The 13,196-nt window shown below is 46.4% G+C and overlaps 1 non-coding gene across 1 annotated transcript; it reads left to right on the top strand.

Annotated features, from left to right (window-relative positions):
* Positions 1-7,884: 7,884 nt before the first annotated feature.
* On the top strand, positions 7,885-7,956 carry TRNAA-UGC (transfer RNA alanine (anticodon UGC)). The gene has a single exon. It is a non-coding gene; the product is annotated as a tRNA-Ala (tRNA).
* The last annotated feature ends 5,240 nt before the right edge of the window (positions 7,957-13,196 follow it).

Here is a 13,196-nt window from a genome sequence, read left to right as displayed (position 1 = left end):
AGTGTGCGGCCTTGCGTCATCGTGGAGAAGGCTCCATTGTCCAGATGCCCATAAGTCAGCGCGACGGCGTCGCAGTGCATCCCGCCTGTGTTGGAGCACGCGGATATAAAACTGCCGATTCACCGTCTTCCCTTGTGGGACGAACTGCATCGTCTGTTTTGGTCTTCTGTCGCCGCAGTTTTCTCGACGCCGGAGAGCTTGTGAACCGCCAATATGCACCCTGCCTCTTTGTTTGAGGATCGTATTGAAAACACCATGTTCCGTCTTCAGCGATGATGCTGTCGACTAATGCAGCATCCTTCTCCGCCTCGGAGAGCTAATCAGCGTTCACTGAAGCCCACGTGTCCTTCTGATCCTTTGTGAGGGAGTGCGGCACAAGTCTGGCATTCAGCATTCATTTCCCTGAGTTCTCACGCAAGATTTGGTGGCATGTTGTCTTACTAATGTCGAGAGCATCTGAAAGCATGCGTACTGTAATGGTGCGGTCTTGCTGTACAATATCCCTGATCCAAGCTACGTTGTTTTCAGTCCGTGAAGTTGCAGGGTGCCACTGCCTTGTGTCATCTTCCACCGACGTTCTCCCCGAAACAAAACTCTTGTGTCACCCTAAAACTTCCGCCCGCTAAAATGTCTAGTTGCTGTGAGCGTCACGAAAGAGCTCATACGTCTGTGTGGCTGTCTTGCCAAGCTTCACTCAGAATTTTGTTTTATGTTCGAGGTGGGCGTCCATCTCTTCACATTCACTCACAGTAGAATGGACAGACGACCAGTGACAACATATTTTTCTACATGTAAATTGCTCAGGTTTGCCCGAAAAGATGGTGCCTGCACACCAACATTTCCTTTCGGGAATCATTTCAAGGGAAGAAAATAAATCAGTCTCTCAACTTTACGGATAAAGGTTGTATTTTGATTGCTGGGTTGAATATGCCACTAAAATGCTGGCTAAGCCTATATTCTAAATATAAAATTGAGAGTTAGATGCTGGTACACGTAAGAAAGATTGAAGTAAAATTTTAATGTATATACGCAAAGCGAGGCCTGTTAGGTACTCCATATAGCAGCATGGCCAATGGCCATTTTCAAGTTTTGTGTCATTGGGGGTTGTCTGGTCCCAGGCTGCGTCAACCCACGATATTGTATTGCGCTGACACGACCAGGTGGCTTAGAGCGGTCATGCCCATATATGATGGATATCCTGAGGCACGCTATGCTTGATAATATGGCTTTACAATGGTTTGGAGCATATAGACTGAAAAATTAAACAAAAGAATTTGTTGCCGATATTAGAAGTTACACTTCAGTTATTTCTATTTTTGTTTTCTTAGCCCAAGTTTTGTTCCGTATCCCTTTCTGGTTTTGGACCTTAAAGAGTTTACAAAAAATTGTTTTTGTAATGCTAAGTAAACAGCTTACCATATGTAGGCTCCGCTTTCACGGGACAAGCAACGGCTGTACCCTTCCTTGCTTTCGGGTGCTTTATTTTCCATCGGGACAGTCCTTCAGCTGTGGTGGCCTGTCCTTTGCTGGCATTCTCATTGAAATAGAGTATTGCCAGTTGTGTTCTGGAAAACCAGACAAATAATTCGAGCGGGTCATCAGGTGTACATTTTCGCACAATATCACTGACTACTTAACTTGCACGCATGCCTTCAGGTGAGATGCATACAGACTGGTTCAAAGCCTGTCAGTACACTGTGGAAAGCCTCCAAGCTGAAGGTGTGTGTGCAAGGAGCCAGTTGCCTAATGTCTTTCAGGAGACGAGGTGAGTTCACAACCTCTACAAACTTGTTGTGTGCGGTTGTCCCTGCATTGACAAATCAATTTTCAAGAAAAGCCTTCTCCGAAAAAAGCCTTCTCCAATTTTTAGGCGGGAATAACTTCCAAAACTATAAACTATGAATAAACAACTTTTATATTCACGGACAACAAAAAAACAGTTCTTCGGGAAAGGTTCAAAACTAGCTGGATGCCAGCAACTTGGCTATTTCACGAAGCATGTCGCAAGCCATGCTACATCACAAGAACATGATTTTAATGTGGAAAGCAAATAAACATTTACGAAACAAATTCAGGGCTCTGCAAAAAGCTTATCTTGCTTTCAAATAGTTACATTACTCACCAGAAACAAGCCATTCCCACTCTCCAAGGTCATCATATGCACAATGCGTGTAGAGCCCTGGATGTCCCGTGTGCATATTTGCAACGTGCCGCTCCATGCTTTTCCACATGACTGTCAGTAGCTCTGCATTGCCATCGCTGAAGGCTGCACACCAATATAAGTGATTACTGGCTGGCTGAATCCATATCTCCAGTACACTGCATCCAGCTCGTTTTGCATGGACAGGCAGCTTCTTCTTGATGTCTGGAATGGAGGTGTAATAATTAACGAATATTAATCCTTCATTCATTATGTGGTAATCTGGCTCTTGAGCTTCCATCCTAAAACACCCGCCTTCTCTCCTCTCGCCTCCAGACCTCAAGGAATCTGGTTTCACACCACAGTGCTTATCCGCAACCTGTGCATGCATGGCTGGCCTTTCCCTCATAGTCATTCACATAAAAAACAGCCAAAAAAGACAGCAAACAGATGAAACTTTCCCCCATCTTTTTCCCCTTCAAATTCAAGAACCTCTCCCACTGTTTTACTATATGTACTACAATTTTGCTGTCTGCCCCGCTTTTCTTGCAGTAAAGTCTGCTTGGAACAATAAAATTTTGTCTAAAATTTCGCCGCATTCTGCAAAACATCACGCAGGAAGCACTCTTATCTGCGAAGCGTGGCAATAAGTGTAAGATATGTTCATTCGGTGCTACTTTTCGAGATATGCAAACGATCAAAGTAGTGCCCGATGGTGGGCTCCTGCTTCCGCATGTACTTGGTGACTTGTCCGTGCCGGTCAGTTGTCACTGACATCACGTTGAGCCCCCGCTCCTTCACCATGTTGAGGCTCTTCACAAATGCGAACTTCTCCATGAGGTGCTTGATTTTACATCTGCACACTTTTGTCGGGAAAAAAAGTTAAGTTACGTGATAAAGCCACTTTGTTAAAAAGCCGTGACCTACCTCCCCGACTTGCTCTTGCTCGAAGTGAAGAATTTTGTTGAGCTGGACAACGTGCAGAGAGTAGGTTAAAAATTTTGCACTGAATCCAGGAAAATCGCAGCGTCCATCGCCAGCCACGTCCACATTACAACCTTCCAACTGGCGAAACAACTCCTCCTGTTGTTGTTGCCAGATCTGGTGCGACAAAAGGTGCAGTTATTAAACATCATATCAAACGCAGAACACTATTACACTGCCTCTTTGCTTCTGTCCTTGGCAGGTACCATGAAACAATTTCGAGAACCTCTTTTCAGAACTCCTCCTTATTTAAGATATGAGGGTGAAGAAAGAATGCAATTCGTAACCAGAAGCAATTGATGTGTTATACAGAGTTGAATAAAATGGGACATATAAAAATGTCTAGACAGTACTGTACGCAAAACAACTTTATTTGCTTCACTTGCTTTGCAGCAGATGTTGCTAACAGAGTTGCTCTTTTATTTTGATTATGGGGCTCATCTGGTGCTACCTACGTTCCGCATGTGCACTGTCGACTTCAGGACTTATCACTGTAATGACGGCTTGGGCCGCAACATTCACTGGACAGTTGAGGAGAAAAGGCGTCTGGAATTTTATACCCGTTTTTTTTTCTTCAAAAGTGAGTGCAGTGGATCGAAAATGAATAGCTGTTGCTGCGTCTTTTGGAAAATCAAGCTGCTTTGAGGTCCCTCTGTCAGAAAATCATTTCATGGACCTTATACGTAAATTCGCGATCAAAATATTATGGGACACGCGTTCTCGAAAACAAGTTAATTGCAGCTCTGTCTCGTGAGGCAGCTGCGTGGTATTGCTGCCAGGGTATAGAGCATACTTGCCCCCACATACCGTGACACACTGCAGGCGACCGAATTACGCGACAGAGCTGCAAAGTCTTTTTTTCCACATACTCGAGTCCCGTACATTTTTGATCGCGATAGTATGTGGACCCTCCAGAACACATGCCTCACAGACCAGATATTACATCACCACATATAGATAGAACCTTGTGTCCTTTAAAACGAGAGGGGTTTTGATACTGACAGGCGCATGGGCAGACCCAGGGTCTTCACCCAAGAGGGTATTAGCTCATGAGAGGTTGTTCGATTTTATTAAAAGCAACGAGGAGTGATCAAGTTTCTCAGTGCTTTCACTCAAAATGATGACATACTGGATGGCTTACTGCTTGAACTGAAGTAACTAATTGTGAAATATTGGTTCAGCAATTCTTCATTTTGCAATGCACACCCTTTCTCCTACCTTGTTGATCGCAGTAGCAGGTAGCCTCGCTGGTAGTTGTAAAATGTTCGTGGCGTGAACACCTGCACGTTCACATAGTTGAACATCCGGAGCATTGAGGTGGGACTGGTGCCAGCGAACAACATAGCTGCTGACATCAACACGTTGCCTGCCGCCTTGCCGTTGATCATGGGTTGGCTTGACCATGTGAGGGAGTGGTGGTTTGCACACAGTGTCTGTATTTGCAGCCAAGTCCCAGACACACGGCTCACACTTTGCAAACGGCAAAGCATTCGCGGCACGCTTGAAATAGTTCCTTCAGCCAACTTTAAAATATGATAAATTTTTTTGTCATCCTGTGGAAGGACTTCCTCAGTGCTGGAGTCAACTCTGAAACAATGTAAAGTGAGTTGCAATGGTTAAATTGTCATGTGATGCTGCCGAGATAACTGGAAGCTAGAATTTCACAGCAATAAAGAGCAGTAAATGTAATGGTTGCCCACACCAATACTGCGTCTTCTGTGTCGTAGTGCACATTTTTGCATGCTGTGCATTTTTTTCCTTGTAAGTAATGTTATGACAGGTTTGCAAAGCTGGCAAGATTTTTTGTCTCATTGATGCTGCATGAGCAGCTGCTTGTGCCATTGAATACTACGAGAGAATTTCAGTGGATCAAGAGCTGCTTTATGAATATTCATAGGGTGCGAAGTTGGCCAGCTGGAGAGAGGACATGTGCACCACCACAATGCAATTATGCGAGCACAGACAGTACGATACTCATACCTGCCCCTGCCCAGGAAAGGGGAGGACATCCTCGTGTGCTCTTCTATCTACTAAATCACTGATCTGATTTTTAGTCACGCCATCACAATGAAGCGGCATTCAGTGCACATGCTAAAGGGGAGCGTATTAAGTCGTATTTATTACCCCAGGAAGGTCTCGTTAGTGATCGAAAAAACTCCCAGCTCTGCAGAGTGTTATTCTCCTCCTCTTCCCAGTCTGAGGCGTCGGATTCTATCGGACTGGATGACTGTCGTGGAGCGAATGAGATGGGAGACGGTGCTCGACCATCAATTGGTATTGAGGGGACTGTCTGGGAGGGAGAGGGTGCTAGAGGAGAAGAAACAGGTGGGGCTGTGGAGGTTGGAGCAGCGCTTGTATTGGTGCAAGCTTCACAGTGCGCGCTGGTGATCTGCCCAGCATCTGTCTGCACGTGCATATCCTTTCTCAGGGAAATGTGGAGGTTCACCTGTGTATCTGAAAGTTAATGAAGAAAATGAAGCTCATGCAATGCCAAGAGCTCTTTGTTTATACAACGCTAATATCGCATATTTATGGACGCCTCATTATCAACTAATAGGCATGTGACAGCCAAACTTGATATCGGCTATACTATCACTACCTGCATGTGAAATACATGATGGCCTCCTTCGGAGGCCCAAAAAATGATTTTATACTTTATCCCAGCACTTCCCCAGATTGGAACTGACACAAAACGAATGCCTCCTTCAGAATTTGTCAAGCATTCAGTGGTACCAGTGAATAATGAATGCATCTACCAGTGCTCCTTCCCTCTTCCTGAACCACGACAAAATTATTGCGACACAATTTATTCTTGTGGAATGTGGGTAGAACACCAACGCGCCACTGCTGCAAGGAAAATCTTAAATCGTGTTCGCACATCACGGTCGTCAGTCTGGCAGGCAACAGTGAAGGTATTTCTTGGGGTCTGTGTGCAGCTGCCAACCATTTGAGGCGAAGTTTGCGCCTCTTCTACTGTCAAAACTACTTCCACATCCTGCGGTTCGGGTAGTTCATAAAAAAAGAAAAGCTGTTAGCAACCGAAAGAAAGGACAATAAATTGTAATAAAGTTGACCCTTTCCATCTCGCGAACTTATCTCGGACCTTCTCCGCTTTTTTAGCGGTGCGCAGGGCGAGAGGTTTTCCGTCCGTACGGCGTCTCGTTTGAGGCGAGCGTTCTTCAAATCCGTACCGAGGCTTCGAAGGACATCCAGGTTTGTTTCGTAGTCGCCTGGTAGAAAGTACTCGGAGCACACGAACCCGGCCTGACTGCCCATATAGAGGTTAATTGCTCGAAGCCACACGGCTCTTCGCTGCGGGTCTCCGGTCAACTTGTGAAATCTGACATTGCTTCCATTCTGGTAAGTCGTGCGGCACTGTTTCACAAGGCACACAGTTGGCATGGCGTGCACTGAAACGCTGATAATACGCTCGAAAGCCACAGCCTAGAGCTGCCACGACACAAAGAGAAGCGAGCTACTGTAGCGAGCAGCCGAAGGTCTGGGTCGGATTGAGCTGTCTGGTCACAAACTGGTTATTTGGTTCGTGCAAACGCCGCGAGTCGTGTCGGACTGGACTCGACCCTTCCACTCCGCCCAAAGGGTGCGTTGACAAGCAGCCCCCTCCGACAATACACATAATCATTCCCGCTTAGGTTTCCGAAAACATTTTTTTGCAGGTGAGAACAGAAGCGGGCGCCGATGGACAACTCGTGTAGTCGCACCTCGCAGGGCGCGCCACGAGAGTTGACCCACTCGTATCGAGCGCATGTAAACGGAGAGCAGTAAGTTTGGCCGGCCTTGCTCAACTCTATGCCCTGAATAAATCCCCCGCTATCGAGTTCATGTAAACGAAAGACCCCAGGGAGGCCGGAGAGCGTAACCAAAACCGAAACTGGTCCCAGCTCAATGATCGATCTAGGATAACGTGCTGTCCTTTGCCGAGTAAAATTCCGTGTACAAATATATGCCACACTTTTTTTGCTTTCTAACTTTCATATGGATCGATTACGAAACTGAAAGATATATCTAAGTTTCTAAGCGTGTTAAGGTGACGTAGTTGGGTAGTGTTTATGTCACCCGACGGCGTTGCATGGTCGTTTTACGACCGCAAAAAGGCAACGATTTTCAACGGGCTTTATTAAATTCAGACTCAATATTGCGCTGAAATATTTCGGAAACGGCATGTCTAATATTTATTGAATCAAAGAAAATTACAACCGGGCGGCTTCATTTTCTTTTCACAACCCCTTTAATAGAGATGATTCGGTTGACAGCGTCAGCCCGAGTCGGGCTGTCAGTAGCGTATACTGAGGGCACACGCGTACTTTTGTTTCTGTTCACGTTTTTGCAATCGTCAAAGCGTTCCCCGTTGATTTTCTACGGTAGTCTTTACTTTTCGTGTACACTTCAGCTGTAACTAATTAATAATCGTTTTGTTTCTTCTAGTGCGTGCATATCTATCATAAACTGCGTGTGTGCTTGTGTGTTTAACCCTCGAAGGGCTTTAACTTGACAGCGTCAGTCCACATTGGGCTAACAGCTGCTATTTTATTGTCTAAGTTTCGTGGGCATTATAATCTCGTATGTGTGCTCGTGCGAGGCAGGTAGAGAGATAGATAGAGAGAGAGAGGCGGGCCGGGGCTCCTGTCCGACTTTCCAGCTTCCGATCTGGTGTTGCACAGTAGACGTAATGCTTGCAAACGAACGGCCTACTGCGGTACCTGCGAAGTTGTACACTTAATCGCCGATGGAAGCAGAGCGGGGGTGTAGCTCAGTGGTAGAGCGTTCGCTTTGCATGTGAAAGGCCCCGGGTTCGATCCCCGGCACCTCCACGAGGCCGCCGCTTTTTTTTCTCGTCATACCATGAGCCACGAGTAAACAGAATGGATACACACTCCGCTCAACCCGTTTAAGTTTAGTGTCCGGGGTGGCTGCGGCCAAAGGAGGAAAAGTACCCTGAGTCTTGCATTTTCATCGCTCGCCTTCCCCTAATATCCTCACACTCATCCTCGTTTTATTATTTTACTGTTCTTTCTCGCTCCCAATTTCCTGCTCTCGCCGACGCCATGGAGGAAGGATCCATGTTAAACCCACTCTAACCCTAAAACACGGCCGCCCGCAATCGTCATCACCCCACTTAGAGGAGCTTGACGCAAGTTTTCTTTTCTCATGGTATATATGTCTACATTACTCAGTAATAAATGTATGATAGAAGTCCTAAACGGGCGATTTATAGTTTGATAAAAGCTTGCATAAAGGGGGGGGGGGGGGCGCCATTCCTTGCCGACCATTTACGGTGAAAACAAAATTTTGACAAGAGGTAAAGTTAAATTTTTAAACTGGTGGTTGTGTAGTCCACTGCTTTCCAACAGGCCGATGACGAACAGGACGTGCAACGGTGGCACGATGGCCGGTTAAGAAACCACAAATTAAGGCACGCCACTCAACATATACACCAGCAACGAAACTGTTCATTGAATAACAATTACATAAGAAGATGCACAAACATTGGTCGACTATTTACCTACACATGGAGAGGGAACAACCACATATCAGTGGATAAGAAATATTGCCCTCATACCGCCGCACTACCCTACAAAACAATACACAAGCGAGACAATCACTGTATACCGTATATTTCCGTACTACATCTTAAGATCCAACAAAACTTACCGCAACTTTTGCAAATGCGGAAAACCTGCACAAAACATCTGTGACTAAATTATAGAGTTATAGAAGAAAGGAAAGACTACTCCTGACATGGAAATGTCCAAAGACCACAACATACAAACACCTAGTGTTTGAAATATTCCAACACCAGGGTACGTACCAAGCCCTTGAAAAACTCGTAAAGAAGATGAACCAGATCACTGACCAAGCCGAACTCCCCCAATCTTGGCAGCCAGCACTCGGTAACGTAACCTTCGCTACTGAATGCAAAACTATGAGCCAGATACAATAGGGTATTCTGAAGTACAACGCATTCTTCTGTTCCTTTTCTTTTGTTAAATCCTCTCTATTTTTATTTTACAATCCATCATGTTTCATCTTTTTTTTAAACTCATATTGCCTATTAGGCACTTGTCCCCTGATCTATTTCACAACCATTTTGTCACACACATATGCCGATTTATAGACGAACTAAAAATTGCCTGTTTCACTGAAGAACAATAAAAATTTTAAAATATAGGCTTTAGAGACATCGCGATGGTTTCAGCAGCACAATATTACTTGTGTTGGAGTACATCTTAACACAGGTGAACAATGTCAGCTGTAGGTGGCTACAACTAATTCCTGGTAATGTAACTTTTAGCTATCATAGCCAGGAATTGAGTTGAAATAGAGATCGCTAGCCAGTTGTTAATAAAAGACATATTATTTTTCAAAATTTCGAAAATGCGATTACCCTTATGCTGTGACCGAAGAAAAAGGCACAGAAAAACGAAATTCTTTTTCTACGCGAGAAGCGCGCTCTGCCAGCTTTGCGCCTACACCCTCTCTTTCCACATTCCAGTAAACGGTGGGCCAAAGCCAACATACTCCTGTAAACCATGCTCCACGGTGATTGCATCCACAATTGATGGGAGTGCCGATGCGGCGGCTGTCTCGGGCTGTCTGCTCCTCGAGGAGCTTTTTCCCAACATTCCTCCTGCCGGCAGCTGCGCATTGTGCTGCGGGTGCCATGGCGCCGAACCTCAGTAGCTGATCCTTCCGTGCAATCTTTGTTGCTCCGCGCTCGTCTCTCTTTCGCGGCTTTCTGAAACCAGCCCTGCTGAAAGGTCAGCGTAGTAAAAATGAACGCTTCGTCTAGCGTAACAAACCGCCCACAAGGCACCGTGCGCCATACGCCGTATGTGAACAGCTGACTGCGATTTGAAAACAATAGCCTGTGCTAACTTTTTGTGTGTTTTTTCTTCAAACAGCACTGCTTTAAAAACGTGGCTCACGTGTTGTTCAACGCGCGAAAAGTGTTTTGGTGCAACAGTGCAGACGACTGGCTATCCGGCCTGGCCATAGCTATGGCATTCTATGGCTTCGAAAGGCTCGTCGATGAAAAAAAAAAGCGCCGGAAACGTTTCCGAATACCTTACATATTCATATATAAGTTAAAACTATGGCGTTGTTAGCACCAAGAACTTTAATAACACTTCTGTTGGGCCTAGCAGTGCATGATAATACCACAGATGATCAATGTGCGCAAAGCATTAGACAATCCACGTACAGCGCTCCTTATGTTTCTCTCGTGTGCGTGGATTGTCTAATGTTTTGAGCACATCGATCATCTGTAGCTCCAAGAAGTTTGTACACTTGAATAAGAACATTTATTTCACGCTTTCCTCTTCTGGCTTTCGGAGAAAATACCAAGTGGCTTGCGTGGTCGTGATGTGCTTCCTGAGGCCAGTTTCAGCCGAGTCTCCTCTCGTTATGTTTCCTTTCTACCCGAAAGCTTCACTATGCTAGGTAAAGCCGCTCTTCGCATGTCGCTAAATTTGACCTTCCCAGAGCCAGAGGTGGTGCTTTCGCGGTGTTGAGGTGTCCATCGAGATGTCGACATCTGATAGCTACTGCGGTCTTTCCTTTCCTCAAAGCACATAATTTCGCATTCCTCCACGTAAGCAAACCCAAGTGCCCTCGATTGCGGTTCGCCTCCATCGAAACCCGGCGGCCGCCGCGGTCGGGTTCGAACCCGCGTACTCCGGCTCAGTAGACTAGTGGCTTAACCACTGCGCCACCGCGGGGGGTAACTATTCAGTGTGCGGAACGCACTCAAGGTTAAAAACACGAAGCCGCACCTACATGCCCGATACACCACAGCTTTTGCTGTCTACCCAGGTTCAGGATTAGCTAAACGGCACCGAATTTTTTAAACCGAAATCTTCACTACGCTAAGTAAAGCAGTCACGGAGTAGGCGAGAGAATGACCTTGAACGACCTTCAGCCAAACCACGTTTATCCCTTCCTTACGGCGCGGCTCGGATGTCCACCGATATATGCGAGACACTTACTGCGCTATTCCCTTTCCGCAAAACCAATTTTCAAAACCAATCAAATTCTCTTCGAAAGCAATGTAAAGGCGCATAACTGGCTCCCTGGGGCAGTGAACGCATGAGTCGCGCTTTCAAGTACGTCGAGCGCAACGATATACCATACAATAAATGAAATAACTAGCGCAACAATAAACAACTCAAACATAGAGGCATCTGAAGAAGAGGCCATTGCCTTGGCAATATCGCACGGCAACGCAACAGGACAAAACCTAACTATACTGACGGACTCCAAAGAAGAATCCAGAAACCACACAAGAGCCAGAATCGACAGCATCGCCAATCATATTCTACACACGACGACAAGACGCATAAACACTAAATATAGTGTGGGTTCCGAGACATGAGGGGTTGGGGGGCAACGTGGCAGCAGACGAGTCAGCTCGAGGGTACGTCAACCGAGCAGACTCAACCCTTTGCACCACGGCCACCTTTGACCCTGTTAGCAACACGTACTCAGACATGCTCGATCATTACAGGGGTCAGCGGAAACGCTACCCAGTCTCACACAAAGGGCTTACCAAAGAGGAGGTGCTAAGCGGTCGCAGACTACACACCGATACCTACCAGCACCTGCACAAACTACACCATATTTTCCTTACAGAATACGTAGACGAATGACCGTGGTGCCAGGTAAACCTACACTACTGCATGTCACATGCGCCTGCCATAAGGAAGACTTAGAGCCTAGAATAGAACACCCGAGTGTGACGCAGTGGGAAACTTGCCGGCCAGTTAGGACGAGCAACGATTTGTCGTACGCCGAGCCACGATAGCAGCGGTCAAGTGCGGCATGCTGGACCAACGATCGACCGCGGCGCCCAGTGGCCCGTAAGGGTCGATAATACTTTAAATTGGTCGCAAACAAAGTTTTCAAGTGAAAAGCTTAACTACGCCACATTTTCGAGCCGTCAAAGGGGCCGCAAGTTTGACCGTGAGTATAGCTAGAGGTCACAGTGGCCGAAAGTTTCGCCTTGAATGTAGGTAGACGTCAAGCCATGAGCATAACTGGCGGTAGTCAGGTTATACACGTGACGTCAGCTACAGCAGCGGCTGTTACCCCAACTGTCCCGTCTTTGACCTTTGACCTTGACCCTTGAGCCTTGACCTCTGACCTTGACCTCCGGTCAAGCGGGAAAGCGTCTGCCGGCATCGCATGCGCAGGTCAGAAAGTGTGTTCTTCATAAAATGCCGGTGCACTTTGATGCGTTCAGCGGAACACTAGGTGTGATCGATGCGACGCCTGCCGTGGAGACCGACACCCGAACCGCACCCGTAAGGGAAGGCAAATGAAATGAAAATTGGTTTTAAGGAAATGAAACTACGCCTGTCTCAGATATCTCGATGGACACTCAAACCACGCCGTAAGTGAAGGAAAATTGAAGTTGAAAACCGGCAGTCGCTCGACCCCAAACGCAGCCAAGGAGATGCAGCTTTTTCGCTTTTGACCACGGTTAACCAGAGCTAAGCCACCAGCAATTTTTTTTCCATCCTTCCATCAGGTACCTCGTGGTAGTGAGAGAGAGAGAGAGAGAGAGATGCACTCCATGCATTAGCGCTGACAAAGAATTACAAGATAGCACTTTTCAGTCTGCTAATGAGGGGAACTGCAAAAGCCCTTCCTTGTCGTGTCCTCTTTCGCTCTGCATTTTTCTTCTTTTTCTGCAATTTTGTGTTTCTTTCTCCTTTTTACGCGACAACGTATACAGCTCGTTCGGTCGAAAGCCGTCGGCGTCGTAATAGAAGTAGTTGGCACCGAGCGTCGGAAATATTCCTTCCCTTACGGCGCGGTTCGGGTGTCCACCGAGATACGACACGGGCGTAAATTTCGTTTCCTTAAATTGCGCAACGGGCAAGGCATCGCACCGAACGGGCGATGGCACTCCGTGGACCCTTTGGCAACGCTGTCGCATCCCACTCTTAAAAACGAAGCTTAAGGATCCATTTTCTTTTATTTCTTCTCTTTAGACCATTGCATATATGTTGTTCAATGAACTATTGCATATATGTTTCAGTTACCATTACAC

The sequence above is a fragment of the Amblyomma americanum genome, chromosome 1 (assembly GCF_052857255.1).
Source record: "Amblyomma americanum isolate KBUSLIRL-KWMA chromosome 1, ASM5285725v1, whole genome shotgun sequence".
NCBI classification, from domain to species: Eukaryota; Metazoa; Arthropoda; class Arachnida; order Ixodida; family Ixodidae; genus Amblyomma; species Amblyomma americanum.
The sequence above is the reverse complement of the archived record's forward strand: the minus strand, read 5'-3'. Positions and strand labels throughout refer to the sequence as shown.